This window comes from Phyllostomus discolor, chromosome 1 (assembly GCF_004126475.2).
Source record: "Phyllostomus discolor isolate MPI-MPIP mPhyDis1 chromosome 1, mPhyDis1.pri.v3, whole genome shotgun sequence".
NCBI lineage: Eukaryota > Metazoa > Chordata > Mammalia > Chiroptera > Phyllostomidae > Phyllostomus > Phyllostomus discolor.
In genome coordinates, this window is record NC_040903.2 from 113035521 (window position 1) to 113050051 (window position 14531).

At 39.0% G+C, this 14531-nt stretch overlaps 1 protein-coding gene across 3 annotated transcripts in view; it reads right to left on the bottom strand.

The window, feature by feature from the left end:
- PEAK1 (pseudopodium enriched atypical kinase 1) overlaps positions 1–14531 on the bottom strand; it is a 182542-nt gene that overhangs the window by 163667 nt on the left and 4344 nt on the right. The gene's annotated exons all lie outside the window — the stretch shown is intronic.

The window sequence follows — 14531 nt, forward strand, 5'->3', positions numbered from 1 at the left end:
CTCAGCCGGATGTCTGGGCAACTATGACAAGCAGTATTCACAAAACCTTGAACATGGGCCTGAATGCGCAGAATCACACTTTGCTATGTACTATCTTTCCACCCTGCCAGCTATGTATGCATTTAGTGTACTAGGGAGTTAGGACTTCCTACAGTGTAATATGTGGCTTGCAGCATGTGAGGATCATGCCACCCCAGAATAAAGGCATGTCAGACATCCCTATGGTTCTGTGGATTCTATTCTGTCTGCCCAAATCCCTTGTGAACTTGCTTGGCCTTGAAAGGCTGCAAGACAGAGCTGCATAAGTGTGTGGTTAAAAAGAAAAAAAAAAGTAGCTTGGATGCTTCTGATGCACCTCAAAGTATAGTAGGCAATTAGGTGTCAACAGAGCAAGGACTATAGGTCAGGTATGGGAGGTCAGCTGGGTGAAAAGCCCAAGGTGCCTAACAAGAGGCAAAACTGGAAAAACAAGGAACTTGTGCCCAGGGTAACCTTTCTCCTCTAACATATAGCTGGTCATGCGGTTTAGACCCCCTGGCCTTTCATATCACTGGTCATGGGATTTGGACCCTCCCCATGCCTCTCCTAGGCATGTCACTAGTCATATGGTAGACCCCATAGAGGAGGAACAAAGATGACAGAGAATAGCTTTACATGACTCCCATACAGGTGTTTGCACAACTACTCCCTTAAGTACAAAGTCTTCAGGACATGAGGCCCTGACCTTCATCAAATACTCTTAGTATTTTGAAACAAAGCCTCAGGTCCACTGACCAGAGAGACAGAGGTTAGGTCAAACTACAGATAACATCTAGGCCTCAGTTGTGTTTCAGCTCCAGGCTCAAAAAGGCAACAAGGCCAGGTAGGGTGACACCATGGCTGCCTCAGGACCAGCTGAAGTAACTAATGATCCCCTGCACAGGCACAGAACAAACCCTGAAAGGAAACACCTGGAAAACTAATGAAAATCCTATTGAGATCTTCCCTGAAACCACCCCTAGGGTCCCCAACTTTAGAAAGTGGATAAAAGCCCTTATGACAAATGACTTGGAGAGGCTCCCCTCTTTCTCTCCCTCCTCCCCTCCCACCATGCCTCTATCTACACAACCCTCTCCCCAGCACACTTGTGACTTTTCCAACCTCCTTCTTTCCCAGCATGCATTCTCTCTGAAGCAAGCCAGAACCTTTCCCCATCTCCTTCCCCCAAGTAATATATCCTTGCTTTCTTTGTCCTACATCCCAAGGGCCCTCCTTTTGTCTATGTAGCCTATTTTCTAAGCCCATGCAACCCAGCTAGCTCACTTCTTCTATGGCTTATTTCTCCTACCCCTTTAACTTCCTGAATAAACTTTTGCTTATATTTGAGCCTTAGATCTGAATTCTTTCCTGGCCAGAACTCAAGTATCAAGGTTGCTGAACCAAGGTCCAGTCATCAGTAATATTCTGGTATCATTTTTCCACTAACAAAAGTAGTTACAGTTCTTACTAGACTGGAAAAAAAACAACAATCAAGGCAATTAAGAAGTAATATGTTTTCAGCAAATTTCCTTTTCTACTGATATATTTTATAGGTTTCCATTAAATCATCCAATTTTCTGTCAGTATGATATCAATAAGCAAATAACGAGGCTGGAATAGTATAAATGATGAAGCGGCTCATTTACTACAGAAGAAACATCAGAGATTGACCATTTTCCATCAATAATCTAAAAATTGTACAACATACAGACATAAGTAGGTAGAAGAGAAATATTGCTCTAATATCTTAATATAGCACATATTTTGGATCACAGAAAGACTAAAGCCTTATAAATTGAAAGAAAATCATTTAAAAGAGCTTGGGCTTAATCTTATCTTATAATTTATTGAAATAAAAATTAAATACTGCAGATATAACAGATGGAGTGAGCAGCCAGAGGGGAAATAAAGGCAGGGTACTCATCATTACCATCTAACAAAGAACTTAATACAGGAGGCTAAAAGCAAAAGCTCACCCACTGACCCAGTAATCCTGAGCCTAGTCCAATAAGGCTGCCAGGTGTTCCGAACAAGTGAAACTGCAATAATGTGTGTGTGTGGGGGGGGACCCTTGAAAGTCTGTGTGTATCATCTCCACTAACTGGGAAAAGAAAACGTTGAGATTGTGTATTTATCCCCAGGCCTGGAAGGGAGAAGGGGTGGGGGACTACAGTGCCTGAAGAAAAAAACTCTTAAGACAACTTTAGTTAACTGCCTGCCCCCCATCACATATACATAATAAGCAAATAGAGTCTGGAGCAAGATAAGGATTTGGGGTAACAGATCCTTACTCACACCTACCTTTAGGTAGTCATGTCTCTCCTGGGAAGCTGGCACCTTTACCTGCCAATCAAAATGTAACTTCTTCCCTACCCTGCTAACTATGTAAGTCCTCAAAACAAAGGACCCTCTCTTGGCTCTTTTTGCCTCTGGCCAAAGGGGAGGACTTTGGCCCCTCTTTTGGCCTCTGACCACCCTACTTTTACCACCTTTGCTTTGCTTTCCTATTAGAACTCAGTATTAATAAACTTTGCTTGCATGCTAGTAGGCTCACTGGCCTGTAATTCTTTACTGTGTCAGTGTGAACAACCAAGTTTCTGGGAGTTTCTCCCATAATACAATCATCTCTAAAATGTTTTTCATTATGAATAAGTACTCATGAATGAGATAGCCCTGGTTGTAGGTCCTTCATCTCACAGTCAAAACCAGCTTCACTCTCCTCCAGGAGACTTGATTCTGTCACAAGGGACTATACATGGTGGCTTCTCTATGACTTGAGATGTTAATGGCTCTACAATGTTCAACCATTTATTATCAGGCTACTCAAGTATTCTCATTCCAGCAGCTCTTCAGAACCTACTTCTTCATTCTCAACCAGACAGCCCCTTAGAAAACTATTCTGAGTCCAGATTACTCGATAGAAATCAACTGCCAAGTCTCTAGGAATGAAAACAATCTTCATGATCTCAAGTGCATTTAAAAATATATATAAGGCAGATCACTTCATTGGGATTTACCATCTTTCCGAACCTACAGAGACATCCTTATTTAAAGAACATGTACAAGAACTTTTCTGGACTAGATACAATTTTTTTCCCAGTATAGTTGCTATGTAAAAATGCTGTATCAGTCGCAAAATGAAGAAAGGCATAACTCTGTAGTAACCAGGGAAAATCAAAGACCATCAGATTTCCTAATATTTACCCACTTTAAGAAAACTGCCATTTTAAATTGAATTTATTCTCATAGAAAACACTCCAATTAATTTTACTTTAGAGTTCTAAGGTAAAACCAGGGGCAAAATACAGGTGGGGGTTGAACTGGGCCTGCACCCCCCAGGAAACCCCAGGAAAAGCACACCCAGTGGACAGCTACAAACCACTTCACAGCACCACCACCATGCCCCTGCACAGCTGATCCTCCATGCATGGCGGAAGCTGGTGGTATGTGGTCACAGCCAATCCTTGCAGCAGACTAGCCTGGGAAAATCCCTCACATTGATCTGCCAACAGCAACCAAGACCCAACTACAAGAGGAGGGTATACTCAGCACACAGTACTCAGCTGGCCGCACCTTGAGTACCCAGCTTGGTTATAGGGAAGGTTGTGCCACTGGACCCTACAGAACACCTACTACATTAGACCACACTACCAAGACACAGAGTCATAGCAGCTCTACCTAATACATAGAAACAAACACAGGGAGGCTGCCAAAACAAGGGGACAAAGGAACATGGCCCAAATGAAACAACACATTAAAACTCCAGAAAAAGACCTAAACTAAATGGAGATAAGCATTTGTTGGACACAGAGCTCAAAACATTGCTTATAAGGATGCTCAAGTTACTTAGTGAGGACCTCTGCAGCATAAAAAAGATCCAGTCAGAAACAAAGGATACACTAACTGAAATAAAGAACAACTTATAGGAAAACAACAGTAGAATGGATGAAGCCAAGAATCAAATCAATGACTTGGAACCTAAGGGAGTAGGAAACAACTAATCAAAACAATGAGAACAAAAAAAAGTCCAAAGACATGAGGATAGTATAATCAGCCTCTGGAACAACTTCAAGCATTACATTTGAATCATAGGGGTACCAGCAGGTGGAGAGAAAGAATCAGAAATTGGGAATCTATTTGAAAAAATAATGAAAGAAAACTTCCCTAATTTGGTGAAGGAAATATACATGCAAGTCAGGAAGCACAGGAAGTCCCAAACAAGATGGATGCAAAGAGGCCCACTCCAAATCATAATTAAAAAGCCAAAGGTTAAAGATAAAAAGAAAATCTTAAAGGAGGCAAGAGAAACACAGTTAATTAACTACAGGGGAGTTCCCATAAGACTGTCAGCTGAGTTCTCAAAAGAAACTTTGCAGGCTAGAAGGGATTGGCAAGAAGTATTCAAAGTCTTGAAAAGCAGGGAACGACAGCCAAGATTACTCTATCCAGCAAAGTTATCATTTAGAATCGAAGCGCAGATAGAGCTTTCCAAACCAGAAAAAGCTAAAGCGGTTCATTATCACCAAATCATTATTATATAAAATGTTAAAAAGACACTTAAGAAAAAGAAGATCAAAACTATGAACAATAAAATGGCAAAAAATACAAATCCATCAACAACTGAATCTAAAAAACAAACAAAGCAAATTAAAACAGAAACAAATCATGGATACAGAGAGCATTTTGATGATTGCAAGATAGGAGGAGTGTGTGGATGAATGAGTGAAGAGGTGAGGGGAAGCAACCTAAGTGTCCACCAACAGATGAATGGATCAGGAAGATTGGTACATACAATGGAATATTACTCAGCCATAAAAAGAACAAAATATTGCTAATTGTGACAACATGGATAGACTAGAGGGTATTACGCTAAGTGAAATATGTAAAACAGAGAAAGACAACCATATGATTTCACTTATATATGGAATCTAAAAAACAATATGAAGAAACTCATAGATACAAAGAACAAACAGATGGTCACCAGATGGGAGGAGAGTTGGGAGAATGAATGAAAAAGGTAAAGGGATTAAAAACAACAAATGCCAAGTATAAAAATAGGTACAATATGTAAAGCATAGGGAATATAGTTAAGAACATTGTAGTTATTATGTATGTTATCAAATGGGCACTCAGACCTACTGGGGTCATCATTTCACAGGTATCTAAATGCTTATGCACTATGTTGTACACCTGAAACTAATATATTATTTTTTGACTGTAACCAAAAAATAAATTTTGTCTTTTCATATAGTTTTATTTATTGGGGATGTTTTAAGCTATATTTTATTAATTATGCTATTACAGTTGTCCCATTAGCCCCCTTCATACCCTCTCCTACCCACATCCCCCCCTTTAGTTCATGTCCATGTGTTATAAGTTCTTTAGCTTCTACATTTCCCATACTATTCTTGCCCTCCCCCTATTTTCTACCTACAATCTATGCTACTTATTCTCTGTACTTTTTCCCCCTCTCTGCCCTTCCCACTCCCTTGTTGCTAACACTCCATGTGATCCCCATTTCTGTGGTTCTATTCCTGTACTAGTCATTTGCTTTGTTTTTGTTTTAGGTGTGGTTGTTAATAATTGTGAGTTTGCTGTCATTTTACTATATATGTTTTTTATCTTCTTTTTCTTAAATAAGTCCCTTTAACATTTTATATAATAAGGGCTTGGTGATGATGAACTCCTTTAACTTGACCTTATTTGGGAAGCAATTTATCTGCCCTTCCATTCTAAATGAAAGCTTTGCTGGATAGAGCAATCTGGGATGTAGGTCCTTGCCTTTCATGACTTGGAATACTTCTTTCCAACCCCTTCTTGCCTGTAAGGTCTCTTTTGAGAAGTCAGCTGACAGTCTGATGGGAACTCCTTTGTAGGTGACCGTCTCCTTATTTCTTGCTGCTTCTAGGGTTCTCTCCTTCATTTTTACCTTGGCTAATGTAATTATGAAGAGCCTTGGTGTGTTCCTCCTTGGGTCCAACTTCTTTGGGATTCTCTGAACTTCCTGGAAGTCTATTTCCTTTGCCAGATTGGGGAAGTTCTCCTTTATTATTTGTTCAAATAACTTTTCCACTTGTTGCTCTTCCTCTTCTCCTTCTGGTACCCCTATAATTTGGATGTTGGAACGTTTAAAGATGTCCTGGAGTTTCCTAAGCCTCTCCTCATTTTTTTGAATTTGTATTTCTTCATTCTTTTCTGATTGTATGTTTTTTCTTCCTTCGGGTCCACTCCATTGATGTGAGACCCAGCTTTCATTCCATCACTATTGGTTCCCTGTGCATTTTTCTTCATTTCACTTATTGTAGCTTTCATTTTTTCATCTAATTTGTGACCAAAATCAACCAATTCTGTGAGCATACCGATCACCAGTGCTTTGAACTATGCATCTGATAGGTTGGTCGCTTAAAAGTACTGGTTGTGGGGCATTCAATTCTGTTTGAGCCATCTTTTTTTTTTTTCCTCTTTGGTCTGGTCACCCCTGTTATGTATGAGGGGCGGAGCCTTAGGTGTTCACCAGGGTGGATCAACCCAGTCGCTAGGTTATGACGCTGTACATGGGGGCGGGGTCCAAGAGGGAACAATGGCACCTGCTGCACTCTCTGTCGGACCTCAGTCCCTTCTGCCGCTTCCCCCGAGCAAACTGGGTCCCTCTGGTGCCAATTCCCATGTGGTGGGCCTGTGCACCCCATGGGACTTTCCAACGACCTCTCCTGTGATGCTGGGAGTCTCTCCCTGTGCCTCAACCACCACAAGTGTTTTCAATCAGTGCCCTAAGACTCTATTTCCCAGAGCTGCAATCCTGGGTTGCATGCAGTGCCTCGCTTCACAATCGCCACCTCCCTGGGTCTGCCGGTTGCCACCCCTCGGCCGGGGTCTGCTAGCTGCCACTTGCACTCTCAAGGTCTGCCCGCTGCGGTCTTGCGTGCCCTGGATGCCTTATTGCCCCTGGTCCCAACGCTCTCTGAGCCGCAACCCTCACCGGGGTGCCCCACTCTGCCCATCCTACCAGTCTGGATGAACGTGTCTATTTTAGCTTCTTGGTTGTCCAACTTCCATACAGTTCAATTTTCTGTCAGTTCGGGTTGTTATTCTGTTTCTAAATTGTTGTTGTCCCTATCTGGGTTGTGCAAGGAGGCACAGTGTGTCTACCTATGCCTCCATCTTGGCCGGAAGCCCCCCGCCCCAAAAAATAAATATTTAAAAAAACACCAAAAAAGTAACTGTTGCTATTTACAGATGCCATAATTTTGTATACAGAAAACCATAAAGACTCCACCAAGACTATTAGAAACACTACACAAATACAATGAAGTTATAGGATATGAAATCAATATACCAAATTCATTGTATTACTATATATTAACAATGAATTATAAGAAAAAGAAATGAAGAAAACAATCTCATTTACAATGGCAACAAAAAGAATAAAGCACCTAGAAATAAACATAAAGGAACTATAGGACCTGTACAGTGAAAACCACAAGAAACTGAAGAAGATATCAAGAAATGGAAAGATATTCTTTGTTCATGTTTTGGTAGAATGAACATTGTTAAAATGGCCACATTACCTAAAGCAATATACATCAATATCCCTATGGTGTTTTTCACAGAAAAAGAACAAAAAAATGCTCAAGTTTCTTTGGCATCACAAAAGACCCCCCAAAAGTCAAAGCTATCCTGAAAAGAAAAAAAAAAAGCCAGAGGTATCACACTCCCTGACTCAAACTATAGTATAAAGTCTACAATAATCAAACAGTATCACTTTGATGGAAAAACAGCTACACAGAGCAATGGAACAGAACTGAGAGCCCAGAAATAAATCCCCATATATATGAGCTACTAATTTTCAATAAAGAAGTAAAAAACATACAATGGAGAAAGGAAAGCCAATGGTGTTGAGGAAGGAAAGCCACATGCAAAAAAATAAAACTACCTGACACCACATACAAAATTAGCTCAAAATAAATTCAAGACTTGAAAATAAGGCCTGAAACAAAGAAAAAATACACAGATGAAAACATTGGTACTCTCAGAAGTGTTTTGTGAACTTTACTCCAAAGGCAAGGTTAGTAAAAACAAAAATAAATGGGATTGCATCAAACAAAAAGCTTCTGCACAGCAAAAAGAAAAAACATCAATAAAACAAAGAGGCAACCAACCAAATGGGAGAAGATATTTGCAAACAATACGTCCAATAAGGGGCTAATACCCAAAATATATAAAGAACTCATACAACTCAACCCAACAAAAGATAATTCAATTAAAAATTGGCAGAGGACCTCGATACATACTATTTAAAGAAAACATACAGATGACCAAGAGATATGTAAAAAGATGTTCAACTTCACTAAATATAAGAGAAATGAAAATCAATACCACAGTGAGATATTACCTCACACCTGTTAGAATGGCTATTATCAACAGGACAAGAAATAACAAGTATTGTTGAGGATGTGGAGAAAAGGGAACTCGCATGCACTGTTGGTAGGATGTCAAATTGGTGCAGCCACTATGGAAAACAGTGTGGAGGTTCTGCAAGAAACTAGGAATACAGTTACCATATTACCCAGCAACCCTTCTTCTGGGTATCTACCCCAAAATATTCGAAAACAAGTATTTGTAATTATATATGTACCCCTATGTTCACTGCACTATTATTCACAATAACCAAGTCATGGAAACAACCTATGTCCTTCAATTGATGACCGGATAAAGATGTGGTATTTATATACTACGTAATATTACTTAGCCATAAAAATGATGAAATGTTGCCATTTGCAACAACATGGATCTTGAGAGTATCATGCTAAGTGAAATAAGACAGAAGAGGACAACAACATATGATATCACTCATATATGAAATACAAAACAAAAAGCAACAAATGAATTAACAAAGCAAACTCATAGATACAGACAACAGTATTGTGGTTACCAGAGGAAAAGAGGGTTAGAGGTATGACAGATTGGGTAAAGGGGGTCAAATATATGGAAGCAGATGGCAAGAAACTAGACTTCAGGTAATGAGCACACCATGGAATATACAGATGTTGTATTATAAAGTTGTACACCTGAAACCAATGTTACCCTAAGAAATTTAATTTTAAAAATTTTAAATACAAAAAAAGATATGTATAGGTTGCTATACAGGAGAAATAAATCAGAAATCTATAGATGGGTAGGAGTCTGTTACCAAAGGTTTTTAAACAATCTATCTGAACAAGACATAGTCAACTGAGTGAAATGAAGACATAAATTAATAAATATTCCTAATGCTCTTCTGAACTGTTCCTGTGTTCTCAACACAAATTAAATTTCCAACAGAAACCATCTGCCCGCTTTTTAGTATTCCCCACAAGAAAACTGCCATTAAAGCCTGACCACATTTCTGATCTTTTCTACAAAAACACCTGTCCCCTAAAATTAATAAATTGCAAAATTCATTCTTCCTTTATTAAAAATATTAACACACTTTTAAAATAATTATCATATAGTTTACCATCCTCTCAGATGATTGGATGTTCATCGCGCAGATGTAAATATAATTAGCTTGCTCCTAAAATTCCAAATGAAAGATAGAAGCTTCATACTGTAGAGCTGAAGTTCACTCATACTAGGTTGCAAATGTGTGTCTTCAAACATATCTTAATGTTTGTTGAAAGGCAAAACAGATAAATTTGTTGTTCAAATTCAAAACGAGGAAAATGATTTTATTACCTGTTAACAGCTGATGTTTTCAACTCCTCTTATTAGGCCAATCCTAACTAATGCACGTTACCTCCTCTTTTAGGGAAACTGAAACTTAATAGTTGAACATGGAGCTAAGTCTTCAGTGACATACTCTAGCAGCAAGACTAAGGTTAAATAACTAAAATCAGAAGAAAAGAAATGGTACTACCCAGGAAAATGTCATTCAAAAATTAACTTGAAAAGCCTTATAGGAATTCTCAAAAATGAAAATGATTCTCTTTTCCTATATTGTGATAAAAAGGAAAAAGTTCAATTATCTAGCAGTGATAAAGAAAAAGGGACAAACTATGTATTCCAAAGGAAGAGTTACCAAGATACACAGATGGAGTCAATGAGTCAAAAGCGACAGCAGTGTGATATCTGGACAACCATGTGGATAAGGACCTCCCTGGCAAACTCAGAAATCAGACAAGAATTAGTTGATAGGGAAGGGTGGTAAAGTTACTTTATCTTGTGGAAATGAGTGTTAGCAAGTGAATATATTTAGCACGTATTAAGTATTTGCAAGCGGATCATAGGTAAACTGAAGTTTCCAGACTTGAGCCTCTTCCCTGGTCCTGGGAGTGGCTGGTTTTCTGTGCATTGTGAGAGAGGTTGGCTCAGAGCAGGAATGCTCCCAGCCCCCTCAAATTGAGTACCCTGTTAATAAAAACCTATTTTCTTCCCCACAAATCTTCGTGTTATGCTCATACACAGAGACAAGCAGCAGGACCCCAGGCTGCTGGATTACAATAGGCCATTACAAAACTTAGCTACTAAAGCACTGAATGTACTTCCTAATTCTGGCCTCAATTCAAGGACAGAATACAAATTGCATTACTGTAACTCTACAGAAGCCATCAAGTGGGGTGTGTAATAGATATATGGGCTACAACATTTGGGCAGAAAGGAGCTGGACTAAAGGACCAAGAGAGCCAACTCTCAAGGTTTACCATATTCCAGCACCCTTGTACACCCTTGAAGGTAGTAAAATCTTCACTGTAAAAGGATGTTTATAGAACATGTCAAGCAGAGAGTTGCTATATTTCATTTAGTCTTCCAGTTCCATCAGAAATCATTGGTCCAAGTATATATTTCATTGCTGACTTGAAACATTGAATAATGACCAAGATGATACCAATGACAAATATATTAACTTTACAAGTAATATTTGAGATATACTACATGCCAAGCAATATGTTAAGTGTTTCATAGTAATTATTAATCCTTAAAATAATCCTATGAGATAGAGACTTTTATCCCATTTGACAAATTTTTCAAAAAACGAAGCTTGGCAGAACTGAGATTCAAACCCAGGTAATAATGAAAATTTCATTAACAATTTATAGCACATCAACAATTTATGTACCAACATTAAGTTACCTAATTATTTTAGCAATCAGAGCTATTTGGTTATCTGAGTGAAAAGTGGAGCATGATATTGACTCAACTGTGTAAGCAAAAGGATGAAGGAAGCAGAAGAAGAAAGGATTACATTCCACAGCAATTCTGTAACTTTCAAATACTAAAAATCATGACCCTATCAAATTAAGCATGGACTGCTGTGGAGATAATTAGAGCTCTCCAGATCAAAGTTTCTCCACCTGTTTTCCACCTGACACATGGTGATGGATGAGGGCATTAGAAGCTGATAATATGGTACCATCATATGCTCAAGACACCTCCACAGACTTCCATAGACTACACACACTACACACCTCCTGTATAGGCCTATGTGAAAAGTCTCAGAATATTAGCTATACCTCTATGCCTCTCACCCTTCTCAGGAAAACACATTAGAATCAAAGTGGGTAAAAGAAGTATGAATTTTCTGTATCAAATAATACTAGTATTTATTGAACACTGGTACCATGTACCAGACATGTTCTAAGCCCTTTGCCTATGTTAATCCTCAAATGACATTATGAATTAGGTACTATTTTATTCCAATTATATAGATGAAGTGAGACACAAAGTAACTAATTTGCTGCAGATCAATATGAGGGAAATGACAGTACCAAGATTTCAACAAGGAGGTCTGGTTGCAGATTCCCAGCTTTTACACAACCGTACACTGCCTCTCAGCTTCCCTGGAGCATAACCTAGTAGACAGGTGTCCTGGGGAATTCCAGGAACTCTCTGCATGATGTTACAACCAAAATGATTTAAAAAACTCTTGCCTTTGCAGGACACACTCCTTTTGGGGTATGCTCCCTAAAACTGTGAAGTTTCACTCTTCCACCAAGATTTTAATTTAGTGTCACAGGGACCTCAGATCCCAGCCCCACAGACCCAGAAGAAAACTTCATTTAGAGCCTCTCTCCTTATCCTTGGGTAAGATGAGCAGTAGGAATCATCTTAGTAATCCTAGCAAAAGACATTAGCTATGAGACAGGCCAGCCCCACAATACTACTGCTGGGCCACACAGACTCAATAAATCATTACACAAAGAATAGGAGCACAACCCCTTGCTCTGAAACAAGATCTGTGCATTGAAGATTCACTCAGTCTTCTGGGTGTTCACATGTCGTTCATTTAAGAATATTTACTGTTAGTCTGTTATACACAAGGCACTATTCTAAATGCTGGAATATCCCTGTGAACAAGAGATCCTACATCCACGGACATTCTAGGCCATGGACATCCATTTACATTCTAGTGGGACAGAAAAATGGGTCTAGATGGACTGACAAAGGTCAGCTCCAAATACAAGAGGAAAGGGTGTTGGCACCATCCTAAATTCAGGATGAAAAAAATGTAAGCAAAAGGGGCATTATTTATTCTGAATGGCATAAATGCTAGAATCTTTTCAACTACAATTTGAGAACACCAGGAAAAAAACTCCTGCTAACTTAAAATTAAAAGCAATATGGACTGATAGCACTGTTTATGGCTCAGAATAACTTAACAGCACCTATCTGCAAGTCCCTAAAAAGAGAAATGAATGAATAAAAATATATAAGCTTGGACCATTTACTTCACTTAGAACTTCCTCCCCAAACAGGGAAATCCTTTATCAGAGAAATTCCAAATTATGCCACCTCTTCACATTGTTAGTATCAGTGTTCATATTATTGGGTTGGCCAAATTGGTTTCTTCCATACGATGGCCCTAGTAAGAATTTAGTTGTCTTGAACTTCATTTGGAACAATTGTTACATTGTACTGTGACAGCTGTCATATCAGCGTTCATTTAAAAAATATCAAAACTAGGCCCTGGCTGGTGTAGCTCAGTGGATTGAGCACGGGCTGGGAACCAAAGTGTCCCAGGTTCGATTCCCAGCCAGGGTACATTCCTGGGTTGCAGGCCATAACCCCCAGCAACCGCACATTGATGTTTCTCTGTTTCTCTTTCTCTCTCTCTCTCTCTCTCTCTCTCTCTCTCCCCCCCTTCCCTCTCTAAAAAAAATAAATAAGTACAATCTTTAAAAAAAAAATTATCTGTTTAAAAAAATCAAAACTGGTGAATTTTTATTAGCCATTTCAATATTGAAGATGGAAAAAAATACACATTTTTGGCATATTATGCTTTATTACTTCAAGAAAGGTGAAAACGCAACTGAAATGCAAAAAAAAAAAAAAGATTTGTACAATATATGAAGACGGTGTTGTGGCTGATTAAACATATTGGAAGTAGTTTGTGAAGTTTTTCTCGCTGGACAATGCTCCACAGTTGGGTAGGCCAGTTGAAGTTGATAGTGATCACACTGAGACATTAATTGAGAACAATCAACATTATATCACATGGGAGATGGCCAACATAGTCAAAATATCTAAACCAATATATTGGTGAAAATGGAAGATGTGTCTATTTTATGGTAAAAACAAAATGGACTTTTTGGCCAACCCAATATATTTTTCTATCTCCTTAAGAAAAACAATGGTTTGGAGAACAATGGGTTTTGGATCATGGCTCCATCACTTGGTAGTGTTTGCCTCTAGACAGGTTATTTAACCCCTCTAATCCGCAGTCTCTTCATTTGAAGGAGAATGACAAAGGAAAGGCTATAAGGTTAATAACCTTTTAAAAATAAGGTAGTAAAGTATCTAGCATACAGTTAGCATTCCATAAATAAAAGCTAGTATCATTGCTCCCTCCTCACAAGCAGGCTCTTCAGCTTCACACTAACCTGTAGCCTTTGATGCCCTTCATTTTCTTCCAATTGAATCATGTTTGTCATGCTGCTCATGATCCAAGCTGAACTTCCCAGTTCTTCGTATTAGACACAATCCTGAATATCATTTATTCCCTTAACCAACTGTTGGCTTCAGATACCTGTACCAAGCAGGCATCTGCTAAGCAGTGGATAACAGCCTGGGCCCTGGAACTGAAGTACCAGTGTTTGAACCCCAGCTGTTCATCATATAATCAAATACCTACCTTATGAATTCCTGTGAGTTTCTTCAATTATACCCAGGACAATCTCTGCTGGAGGAATATTAAACCACACAAATCGGTACTACTACAAATCCAAAGTGTACAATTTCAAAAGAACCCTCAGTACTGCCTAAGAATCCTTTATTTTCCTAGTCATGTGTCTGTGTGTCTGTACCCATGCCTCTCTCCCACCCCATTTCCTTGAAAGCTATTATAAACTCATACTCTTAAGACTCCCTATTCAACCATGTTCCCCTTTACTCTTACCAGATACTCAAAAATGAGAGAAGACATGTCATCAACTTACTCTCCTTCCTGCCACTGTCAATCACAAACTTATTTACCCTGCCGCCAACTTCACCTCTTTCCTTTCTGCTCACCGAAAAAGAAAAACTACCTCCTACCCAAG